Source organism: Papaver somniferum, chromosome 10, assembly GCF_003573695.1.
Source record: "Papaver somniferum cultivar HN1 chromosome 10, ASM357369v1, whole genome shotgun sequence".
NCBI classification, from domain to species: Eukaryota; Viridiplantae; Streptophyta; class Magnoliopsida; order Ranunculales; family Papaveraceae; genus Papaver; species Papaver somniferum.
Window position 1 is genome coordinate 151115607 of NC_039367.1, and position 11866 is coordinate 151127472.

At 35.1% G+C, this 11866-nt stretch overlaps 1 long non-coding RNA gene across 3 annotated transcripts; it reads left to right on the plus strand.

Moving 5' to 3' along the window:
• Nucleotides 1-1396: 1396 nt before the first annotated feature.
• On the plus strand, nucleotides 1397-6314 carry LOC113315256. Of its 3 annotated transcripts, XR_003342882.1 has the most exons (7): nucleotides 1397-1617; nucleotides 2120-2188; nucleotides 2301-2673; nucleotides 4332-4451; nucleotides 4804-4941; nucleotides 5416-5543; nucleotides 6031-6314. It is a non-coding gene; the product is annotated as an uncharacterized LOC113315256 (long non-coding RNA). The 3 variants fall into 3 exon arrangements; XR_003342880.1 differs by lacking the exon at nucleotides 1397-1617 and having other exon boundaries at nucleotides 1981-2188; XR_003342881.1 differs by lacking the exon at nucleotides 1397-1617 and having other exon boundaries at nucleotides 1981-2188; nucleotides 4804-4935; nucleotides 6031-6236.
• The last annotated feature ends 5552 nt before the right edge of the window (nucleotides 6315-11866 follow it).

Here is an 11866-nt window from a genome sequence, read left to right on the forward strand (position 1 = left end):
GCGTAGGGAGTGAAACTGTACCTTGGATCAACGGGAGACTAATTGGGGTTCAACTACAGTCCAGTTTGAAGTTAGCTTGGAGTAGGCTAGTGTTTGTAGAGGCTTAATACAGTGTGTATGCAATCTGGACTAGGTCCCGGGGTTTTCTGCATTTGCGGTTTCCTCGTTAACTAAATTTCTGGTGTCTGTGTTATTTCAATTTCCGCATTATATTGTTTTATCTTTATAATTGAAATAATACATGTTGTGCATTAGATCATCAATTAGAGTAATCCAACCTTTGGTTGTTGATTGTCATTGATTGATCCTTGGATATTGGTCTTTCGTACCATCCAAGTTATTCCCTGTGTTTGATGAAAGACTCGCTGATTTCTATTAGCTCGAGTAAATCAAAACAAGAAAGAGATATTAACTCCTTGAGATACTTTTACCTAGATTGAGTCTGACTATCTAGTTGATTCTCTAGAAAGTATTTCGGAGTTAGTCCATACAGAGTGCTAAGAGAAATATTGGGTGGTGTTGTTAGACCCCTGGGTTTTTCAGTTTGAGTTTGTTTTTAGTATTTGAAAACCTTGAAATACTTTTGTTCGATTGAAGCTTTGACTGCTTATGATCGAAATAATCTTGTTGGTACTCGTAAGGTAGTACTTGCTTTGTATATTTGATCAAAGGATTCTGATTAAAGGTGTTGAATAAGCTAATGTGATGTTGTAAAGAGGATAACCTGAATTTATTGATTCCCTTTCAACATATGTTAGTAAAGGTGTTGAAGCTCTGTAAGAGATTCGTGTTTATTTTAATTTTTTATTTGGGTTTTTATTTGCAGTAATCTCAATTTCTATCTATCAGTTTTGAATATTTTTCGTTTTATGTTTTAGTTTGGGATTTGTGTTAAATTGTATGTCCCTAACTTGCTGAAGCTCATTGATGGTATTAGGTTGTTTAGCTTTGTAGAGTTTTAATTTTTCTCATCTTAATTCTTTAGAGACACTACATGTTTGTTTAAATGTCATGGAAAAGTTCTTCACATCATCAAAGGAGACTAATGTTTAACTAGTGGAAAAAAGGCTATCTAGGACATAACGAAACGGCACAGTACAGAAGTAGCGAAACCATCACATATGGAACACGTCGCTGACTAAGGTCAAGTTATCGTTGTGGTTGGACTTTAGTTGACTTCCACAACGACACTATGGTATTTGTCTCTGACTAAAGTCAAGCTGTTGTAATGATTGGAATTTGGTTGACTTGTACAAGGACACGTAGAGTAGTGTCATTTCGCTGGCACAATCGTGTGGTTAGGATTAGTTTCTTTGTTGGGACGGCTGAGATGAAGTAAGAGAACTTCGTTATTATCGAGTAAAATTATTTTCTTCATCTTTTATCTTTCCTTCATCTCTCACCTCACTCATCTAACTCTCTCTCTCTCTTCAGCTCTCACCGAAGCACCACGTACAACAGAGAAAAAAAAAATCACAGAATTAACTATTTTCTCTTAAATCCGAAAAATCAAAACCTTTTTCACTGAAATCCCACCTCCATCCAACCATTTTATCTGATGTTCTTAGAAAAATTTCTTAAACACCCACCTCCGTTAAACCTTGAAGAGAAAAAAAGGTAAAGTTATGGTTTGAAATTTCAAAGTTAGATACTAACCATACAAATCACAGAAGGAAAAAAAAAGGCTTCGATTTTTTTCTTATTCTTCTTCAATTCGTTTATAGAAGAAAGAAAGGGTTCTTTTTCTTCTTCTTCTATCAAGGAAACAGTTTGCGTGGTGCTGAAAAGGTCTTTGTTTCGGAACTCCAGATCTATATGTTTTTCATAGAACGAAGTATATTTTCGTTTCTCAAGAAGGAAGAAGACCATTTTTGGGCAAGTTTCTCTTGTAATCCCTAACCCACGTCTGATTTTGATTTTGATTTTTAAAGTTGATTTTAACATTTGGGTTTTTCTGTTATTTGGCTATTTTCAGTGTGATTCCACACAAGACCAAGCGAGGCTGCTGTAGTTTCTGTTTTTAGATGAGAATATAATCTTCATTTCATATCATTTTTTGGTTCAATTTATTTTTCTGGTGAAGGATTTATTTTGATAACTCATTCTGTTGTCTGTGTAGATGCATGAATAGAGCTTGTCCTGGTCTTGGAGAAGCTCTGAAAGGCAGCATTGAGAATAAGATTCATGGGTAAATTCTCTAACTCCACTCCACTAATCTATTGCTCGATTTCGTATTTAAGGAAATGTGCACTGAAAATGGGATTCTGGTTAACTTGTTGTTGTATGTTTATTTTGCGCAGGATGGTGACAGAACAAGGATTCTTGATGGGAAATTGTATCCCGAAAATATGGTGATAACTTCAAAGTTAAGAGTCCTCCTTATGTTTTCGTGATAATGCTTCGTAGCTTGATTAACTTAGTAGATTTTACCATAAATTGTTATGTTAATCCTAGTAGGTTTGCCGTTAGCAGCGGCGGATGTACGCACAGACTTCCCCTGGCTTAAGCCAGGGGTGTATCAAAGGAATTTTTTTTTTGGGGTAGTTAATGATAGCCTAAATTCGTCAAGCTCTGTTACACCTATTGTCAAGCCAGCGTAGAAATCTATTGTTTTCAATGATAGCCCTGTGAAGGATAGATGAAATCAAGAAAGGTGAACTTCTTGATCCAAGGGTCAGTGCGATCACTTCATGTTTTCAATTATCTAAATTCATGTGGATGTTAAACATAAAGACATGTATATTTGTGATGGAAAGTGTAACTACTTCTTTTGGCACACCTTTCTTTGAGTGGCCTTTATTTGTTTGTGAAAATTCTTAAGAGAGGAAAATGATATAATACTTACTGTTTTTGGTTGTAAATATCTCTTGAATTGTGAGAATTATGGTCCCCTTTGCCTCCGACGGTTAGATTGCAGGGACTTAAAACTAGGATCATAGGGTGGGTGAGATCTAAGGTCTTCTTTGACTAATTTGCTACGATATCATGATTTCTTGTTCGGTCCCAAAAAAGTTTTGAACTACTGTTCTTATCATTCTTTATTTTTCGTACAAGATTCTTGACTATTGTATAGGATTTTTTCATAGTTGCTCTAGATGTCCTGAAAATGTGATGCTTTGCGGTTTCCTTATTGTGTTTCAGTGGGAATCATTTATTGAATGGTTGGCCCAACTGAACTTTTCGCTTATCGCACTTCTGATAATAGATGAATGGAATTTGTATTTGTAAGTCATAGCTTCGATGTGTGGGAAAATTGGGAACTAAAAGGTTCATTTCTTGAAGAGTGCAGGCTTGTCAACTGTAAATTAAAATCCCACAGTAAGTTTTGTTTCTATAGTCTTGTAAAATACTCCCTCCGTCTCTAAAAGATAGGCAGGTTTGTGTGTAAATTAAGAGGGAGGGAGGCTTGTAAATTTACACACAAACCTGCCTATCTTTTAGAGACGGAGGGAGTATTAAGTTATTGTGGTGTTTTCATCTTTTCTTCCCGGTTATACATATGTAGTTAGCATCCATCGTGCCCAACTTCAGTGAAACTACAAAAGGGCCTAGCATAATTTGCTAGTTTAGCACCATCCCTCCGTTGCAATGCCTGAAATCAGCCTCTCTTCTTTGTTTCAATGGAACCCATGCCAAGTTAATCGAATTACACCAAAAAAAGTTGCTGAAGAACGATGCTGACATGCTGCTATATATTGTTAACTTAACCTAGTTAAATACATTACTGCGCAAACTTCAAACATTTTGTAGATTTAGTTTGTTAAATATGAAAATGAAAATGAAAATGAAGGCCCTTTTTAAATAATCTCTTGTTATTACTTATTAATTAGTATGACAACACTGATTTGATATGTCTGGTTTAATCTTACAATGATGCAAGGACAACCATATTAGGTATATTTGTATCTTTTATTGGGGTAGCCACTGTACTGATTATGATTCGTTCATTATATTGTTTTCAGGAGCTGTTGTGAATATATGCTAGAAACACTAGTCATATGATTCTACTGCACTTCTATTTTTTTCTTTCTAAGTACTCAAATAGAAATGTTAGTTGTATCCATTAAGAACTGAAAATTTCATGCTTGTAGGAATGGACCTTCCTAAATAGCATGGACAACCCGACAACTCATACATAGTTGGTTATTTAGCATTGTATTCAGAGCTTACCGACAACTCATATAGATAATTCTTTGTTTAGAACCATATTAAGAGATTACTGATGATATTGTTTTAAACAGTCACAGTTCATTGTTTAGAACTGATAATAGTGAGAACTCATAGATAGTTGGTGAATATTATTGATTTGATTTGTGTTATTGAATTAACAGATATGGGGTTGAGCAAGAGTACACCCTCCGCAGAAGTATGTTTAAGGTAACAAGGTTGACGTAATCGAATGCCATTTGAGGGCATGACAAACTTGCAGGCAGCTTGTGGTGCCATTTAAGGTGAGGCAGTGCCCTTTTCTGTGTATGTCTTGTATTTTTTATATTCTCTTGTTCAAATTTGCAGAAGTAACTGGCTGCTAATCTTGCTGGCAAAATGGAAATTGTAAACCTGGATCTGTATTGTTTTCTTCATTTACAAGCTTACTGAATAGCAACATAGACATGTATTGTTTTGTATGCTGGGATTTTCTTGTGAATGTCGAATCATATAGTTTCCTTTCCTGGGGTTTTGAAGAGTTCACGCAGAATAAATTTTAATTTTCTTCAACCTTGTAAATGAAAACTAATGCAATAATGCTGGGATTTTCTTGTATGCTGGTATTGAAGTTTTTAGTTTGTTCACATCTTGTAGAATGAAAACTAATGCAATAACTGTACATGGCTTGAACCACTACTCTTGACGGATTTAATGTTGGTGGTGGAGTGTGCTGGTGGTGCTGTTAGGCAAGTGAGGTTGCCGCTATTGTTAGTGGTGGTGCTTGAGGTATTGGTAAGGTTACTTGGTATTTTTGTTTGTATTGTTGTCGAATTAGCAAGTCTTGTTTCACATGTTACCATCACGTTGGACTTCCCCTTGTGCATTCGTAAGATTCTGGTAATTTTTATGAGTAGTTGTAACCATGTTCCCTTTTTTTATTTTGTCGCATTTTGATGTGTAGAAATACATACCATGGTCAGGTTGTGGGTGTTCGCGGGAAATTCACTTTTTTTCATGTTGTCAAAATCTAACTGTGTTGACAGCCTTCTCTGCTAGATACAAATCTAGTTTAGATGTCACTTAATTGTGTTAATGTGATGTGCCTATCTGGAATTTAGCTATATATCGAGAACCATATTTTTTGGGTAGTTGTATTTCTTGAGTCTTGTTATTTTTCTTGAAGCATTGCAGTCAGTTGTATATGAGTTGAATTATTTTCATGAGGTGACATAAACTGATGTGATTTGTATTGCTCTTTTATTGCAGGAGTGGGAAAAGACTACCTGCACGAAGACCTAATGTATTTTCAGTCCTGCTTAATGAAAACAAACGTTTTCACCACCATTTTCAGCAGATCCTCCAGAAGAAAAAGAAAAGGAGGAAGATGAATGAAGGTGAATCTTTCTTAATCGCTCGTCAAGTTTCGATGTTTGCTTATTGTCCTTAGTATGCTAGTTTCCAGTGGCCGTATAACTTTGTATAACTTACACCTAATATTAGTCATATATGGACCCTTGTAGTGGTAATCATTAACATGGTTTAGTTGTAACATACCACTTCTCTTAGTTTCCCTCTCATCATAATAACTATTTTCCGCTGCTGGGTTATAAGATTTAGATGCTATTAAGCACATGATTGCTGCAGCTAAGCTATCTCCCATCCACAATCTTAATCTAATTCTCTGTTGGGTGATTTTGCCTAGTAGCTTAACCATCTTTTTACTAGTTAGGTTCAATTGTTGTGATGTTGATGTTGTATTAGAGAAGGAGATGGTGAGAACTATCTATTGTCATGAAGTTATTTTGTTGTGCTATTATTCAAATTCCATCATACAGTTTGAAGTTCATTTTGGTTAACTTTGAAACTTTATTTTTGATGAAGGTGCACTGATGTCATGGTTGATGGTAAGATCTCTGTTGCTACTGAGTAAGGAAATGTTGGAAAGGGTTGTGCTTCTGCAGTTCTGTTCTCAAGCAAGCCTGGTGCCAAGGTCATAATGACTGAAATTGTTGAAATTTTTAGGACTTGTATCACTTTTCTTTAAGAAACCTTGAACTTGTTAATTAGCAGCTGAATCCTTTTTTTTTGTGAGTTTGGGCAAATTTTTTGAGTACAATTCAATGTAATAGAGTTCTGATTTTGTATTAGATGAATCTGGTTTTACATGGAATTTGAATTTTAATATGAATTTGAATTTCAATATAATTTGAGTTTACTGTAATTTGAATCTGAATCAGAATTATTTCAGTCCAGTCAGAATGACAGAAGTCAGCTAGCCAGATCTGACATGTTTTTAATATTAAAATAAATCAAATCTACGACGTCACACAGATGTCGTGCTTAGCGGCACTCTGAAAGCATCGTTTTTGAGGGGCACCTTGAAAGTGTTTTCAGAAAAAGACAGTGAATCTACGGCACTTTCAGTAACAGTCTGGTTGTGTCTTTTTATCCTTTGAAATGACATTATCAGAGTATCTTAAAACGGCTATTTTCCACTAGTGTTTTTTTGTTGTCCTTAGTGTGCAACTACTGTATTGAGTTATCATTCACTTATAATGCTTCAATGTTTGCTCTCAAATGATCAAGCGTGCATTCTTCCGGGTGCTCTTGTTAGAAGACTCCCGAACCTTCATTACAGGGAACAGCTAAAAGTGCAACCGCTACAAAATCTAAATTGTAATGCAGAATCTGGGAGTTGGAGCGTTGTCAGTCCGATGGTTAAGTTTGCACTAAAGTGGATATCCTTTGAGAATTACCCTTCTTTGAGTAGTTGTTTGTGGGTTACTTCATCTGTAATGTACTTGCTTAGAGGTATACTTGTAAAAGTGGCACCTAGACTGTATATGATTTATTAGACTCTGAGTTCGAACTCTTCATGGCATGGTTACTAGGAGAAGAGGTGTTCATATGCAGTTTTTCTTACATATGTTTTCAGTTTTACGAGGATATGATGGCCATGGATTTAAATTCATTTACGTGATGATGTGCAGGAGAACAAGAAGTTGAAGGGGAAGAACAAATGGCTGCATCTTACAGCGTAACTGGTAAAGAGCTTGCACTAATTTGTTTTTATTTATTTTGCTGGATTCGAATATCACACCATGTCTTCCTTAAGTCATTTAACCGTGTATTTTCTTTTCTTTGCAATATGAAGATGGTTGAATGTACAACAGGTGCCATTGTTTTGAATGTACATATATATCTGACATTTATAAAAAAATTTTTACGAGTAGCTAGTTAATTGTGCGTGCGAGTTCAACTGGCAAGTTTCCTTGGTAAGGATCTCAATTGGTGAAGTTTGTGGTTTCTCTCCTAAGACTTCTGTCAATTCATGGGTTAGGATATCAATTTCTTCATGAGTTATGGACGGGAAACTTTATGTACAAAAATAGCTACAGGTCATATGTTTTCCTTAAATTTCAATTTAAATGGATACTTGTGTATGTGTTGTAGGTGGTGCTAGTTTCAAGTATATTCATTGTCACATTTTCTATTTTTTAACTGTTGTTAATTGATATAGCCTAGTTTTTTTGTTTGCAGCTTAGGAGTTAATGAACCTGATTTGATCTAGTTTGTCAGAAGATGAAGATATAGATGGTGAAGTCTTACTTTCAACTTAGTGTTGAAATTTTATGCTTGTATTCTTGTAATAGGAATATAGGTTAAGTTCTTCCAACTTAGTGTTATAAGTCTCTGGACTTGGAATTCGCAGTTGTAATTGTAAATTGAGTTCACTTTTTAATACAAAATGAGTTTTAAAGTCACTATTAAATTCAGTTCCGAAGTCATTATTAATTTAATTCTGATTAAATTTTTAGTTTTTGATTCAGTTGAATCAGCTTTGGGTTTAGCTGAATCAATATCCATTTTTTTTAATGAAATTTCATTAAAAAACCTACCGTGTATGTCAGTATTTGTCTATCTACTGTTAAAGAAAGTGGTTTTCTTAAATAATTCAACCTTTGCTAGACACAATCGTTTTGGAAAAAACCACTTCTAGAATGCTGCTGATGGACACGGTCGTTTTTAGTGATTTTACTTCATGTCCTGACAGTGGTTTAACTTCCATTTTCCACTAGTGTAAACATAAACAAACTCCTACTACTGGAAACAAATGAGGAATCGTAACAACAAATCACTGAAACTTCAAGTTTTTTTTGCACAAAAGATTTTAATAGATCTTTGTGAGAGATTGTGACATTTATTCCATCCATAGAAGTTAAGTACAACATGATCCTGCAACAATATATTATGCTTCACATGTTGGAAGAGCTTGGAAATTTGTTTCTTGCTATGCCAAGCCACAAGATTCAATTGTACATAGTAGAATCCTTCGGATGTACTTTTTTCTCCTTCTACACATCCTGACAAATCAGCATCTGAATAGGCAGTAAGTTCAATGTTAGTATCAAAAGTATAGTATAGAACATACCCGATAGTGTGTTGAATATATCACATGATCCTTTTTGCAGATGCAAGATGAGAATCCTTTGGAATGTCTTGAAATCTAGCACAACAACCAACACTAAAAGCAATATCAGATCTAGTGGTTGTAAGATATAAAAGGATTCCAATGATAAATCGATAACGTTTTTGATCCACGTTTACTCCTTTCTCATCTCGATGTAGTTTACTAGTGATAGGAATAGAAGTCAGTTTTGGAGTTGACTTATCAAGAGTCAAGGCCGAATCTTGTTACAAGATCCTTAGCATATTTTTATTAAGATAAGTAAACTTCATCCTTGTGTTGTTGAATCTGCAATCTAAAAAAAGAATTTTAATACACCAACATTTTGCTCATTTCAGTTTCGTTACTAACAGAAACTCGAAAGTCTTTAGAAAGCTTCTCGGAAGTTGATCCATTGATAATAACATCTACATAAACTTGAGCAATGGCGACATCTTTCCCACTCCATTTGGTAAACAAAGTTTTATCATCTTCACCTCTCGAAAAACCTTTCATAAGAAGAGAAGTAGTTAGTTTTTCGAGCCAGGCGCGATGTGCTTGTTTTAACCCATATAATTCCTTCTTGAGCTTAAGAACCTGATCTAGGAAATCGGGATTTTCAAACCCTTTAGGTTGATTAACATAGACCTCTTCTTTCAAATTTCCATTTAGGAACGCGGATTTTACATCCATTTACGCGCGATGTGCTTGTTTTAGTAGGAGAGTTATCTTGAAAAAAATTGCTCAGATCATCGATAATGACATTTGCATATTCCATCATGACTTGGGTTTCGAGATTAAACACTCAAAAACCACGACTATCAGAAGCATAGACAAGAAAATTACCTTCATCGCTTTTAGAATCAAATTTCCCTTTCTTTTATCGATCTTTCAGAATGTAGCACATAATTCCAAACACTCTAAGATAGTGTAGGTTGGGTTTCTTACCGCATAACAACTCATAAGGAGTATTTAGGGTTCTTGACTGTAGGTAGACACGGTTGATCAAATAGCATGTTGTGATAACAGCTTCTCCACAAAACTTTAATGGTAAATTTTTGTTATGGAGCATTACTTGTGCCATTTCCTGAATATTCTTATTCTTCCTTTCTGCAACTCTATTTGCTTGTAGAATAATGGGTGGTGAGTATTGTTAAATAATCCTTAGTTTGTCACAAAATTCAAAAACTTCAATGTCCTTGAGTTCAGTTCCACGATCACTTTTTATTTTATTTAGCTTGTGACCTTGTTCGTTCTGGATTCTATTAACAATAATCTTGAATTCATCAAGGGTTTGATTTTTATGAGCTAAAAAACCAACCAAGTGAATCTGGTGTATTCATCAATCATAACTCAAGCATACTTCTTCCCAGCAACAGTAGGTTGTTGAATAGGACCGAAGACATCCGTATGAATTAAATCAAGTGTTTCTTTACTAATAATATCTTGAGATAATTTATGTGGAACTTTCATTTGTTTACCCTTTTGACATGCACCACAAACACCCTCAATCATAGCATTGATTTTGGGAACACCTCTAAAAAGTTATTTATTAATGATCTTAGTTAGAAGGCGATAATTGATTTGACCGAAACGTTCATGCAAAAGATGAGTAGATTTCACCCTAGTCATATTGCAACAATTGCTAAACAGAGCATGTAAAAGATAACAATTATTTTTACCACGAGTTCCCTGAAAAAATACTTTTCCAGTTTTGTCTAAAATGTCACATCCATTCGCATTGAAGACAACTTTATGTCCTTTGTCGCAAATTTGACTAACAAAAAGAAGATTAGCAGTCATACCTTTAACGTATAGTACATCATGGATTTCAGGAACGCCGGGTAGTTTGATCTTCCCCTTCTTGTTTATGTATCAACAACTCCCATTTCCGAATGTTACTGGTCCTCATTCAAAGTCATTTGAATTCACAAACCATGATATATCTCCAGTCATGTGTCGGCTACATCCACTGTCAAGAAACCACTGAAAGGGTGATGTTGATTTTAGAGAAAAAAATGAAAATGCGGGGGTCTAACAACCTCACCCAATATTTCGATTAATAATCTGAATGGACTAACTCCAATATACTTTTCAGACAATCAACTAGACAGTCAGACTCAATCTTAATAAAACGTATATCAAGGAGTTAATATCTCGATCACTTGATTTGATATTTACTAAAGCAAATAGAAATCTGCGAGTCTTTATCAAATTCAAGGATTATAAAGTTGGATGGTACCAAAGACCAATATCCAAGGATCAATCAATTTCCAATCAACAACCAAAGGTTGGATTTCACTATTGATCGATACAACGCACAACATGTGATATTTCAATTATATAATAAAATATAATGCGGAATAGAAATAATACAGATACTAGAATTTTGTTAACGAGGAAACCGCAAATGCAGAAAAACCCCGGTACCTAGTCCTGATTGAACACCACACTGTATTAAGCCGCTACATACACTAGCCTACTACAAACTAACTTCGGCCTAGACTGTAGTTGAACCCTAATCAACAACACACAAGGTACAGTTGCGCTCCTTACGTCTATGATCCCAGCAGGATATTACACACTTGATTCCCTTAGCTGATCTCACCCACAACCAAGAGTTGCTACGACCCAAAGTTGAAGACTTGAATAAACAAATTTGTATCACACAGAAAAGTCTACGATAGGTAAATATGTCTCCCACAGATAAACCTAAGAGTTTTGTTCCGTTCTTTGATAAATCAAGGTGAACAGGAACCAATTGATAATCTAGACTTATATTCCCGAAGAACGTCCTAGAAATATCAATCACCTCACAACAATCTTAATCATATGGTAGCGAAACAAGATGTTGCAGAATCACAAATGATGGGACGAAGATGTTTGTGATTTATTTTTATCTTGCCCCATCGGAGATAAATCTCAAGCCAATTATTCAATTGAACTCGTATGATAGAAAATGGCAAGATCAAATCGTTAATCTACAAGAGAAGTAGTTTCGTCTGGCTTCACAATCCCAATTAAGTCTTCCAATCATTAACCTACAGGGTCTCGGGAAGAAACCTAAGGTTAAAAGATAATAGAATCTAGCTAAACCAACTAGTATCACACAGGAGGTGTGGGGATTAGTTTTCCCAGTTGCTAGAGTCCTCCTTTATATAGTTTTCAAATCAGGGTTTGCAATCTATGTTAGCTTAGTAACAAAGTATTCAATATTCATCGTTAGATGAAAAACTTGATTTCTCCAAGCTAATATCTTTCAACCGTTAG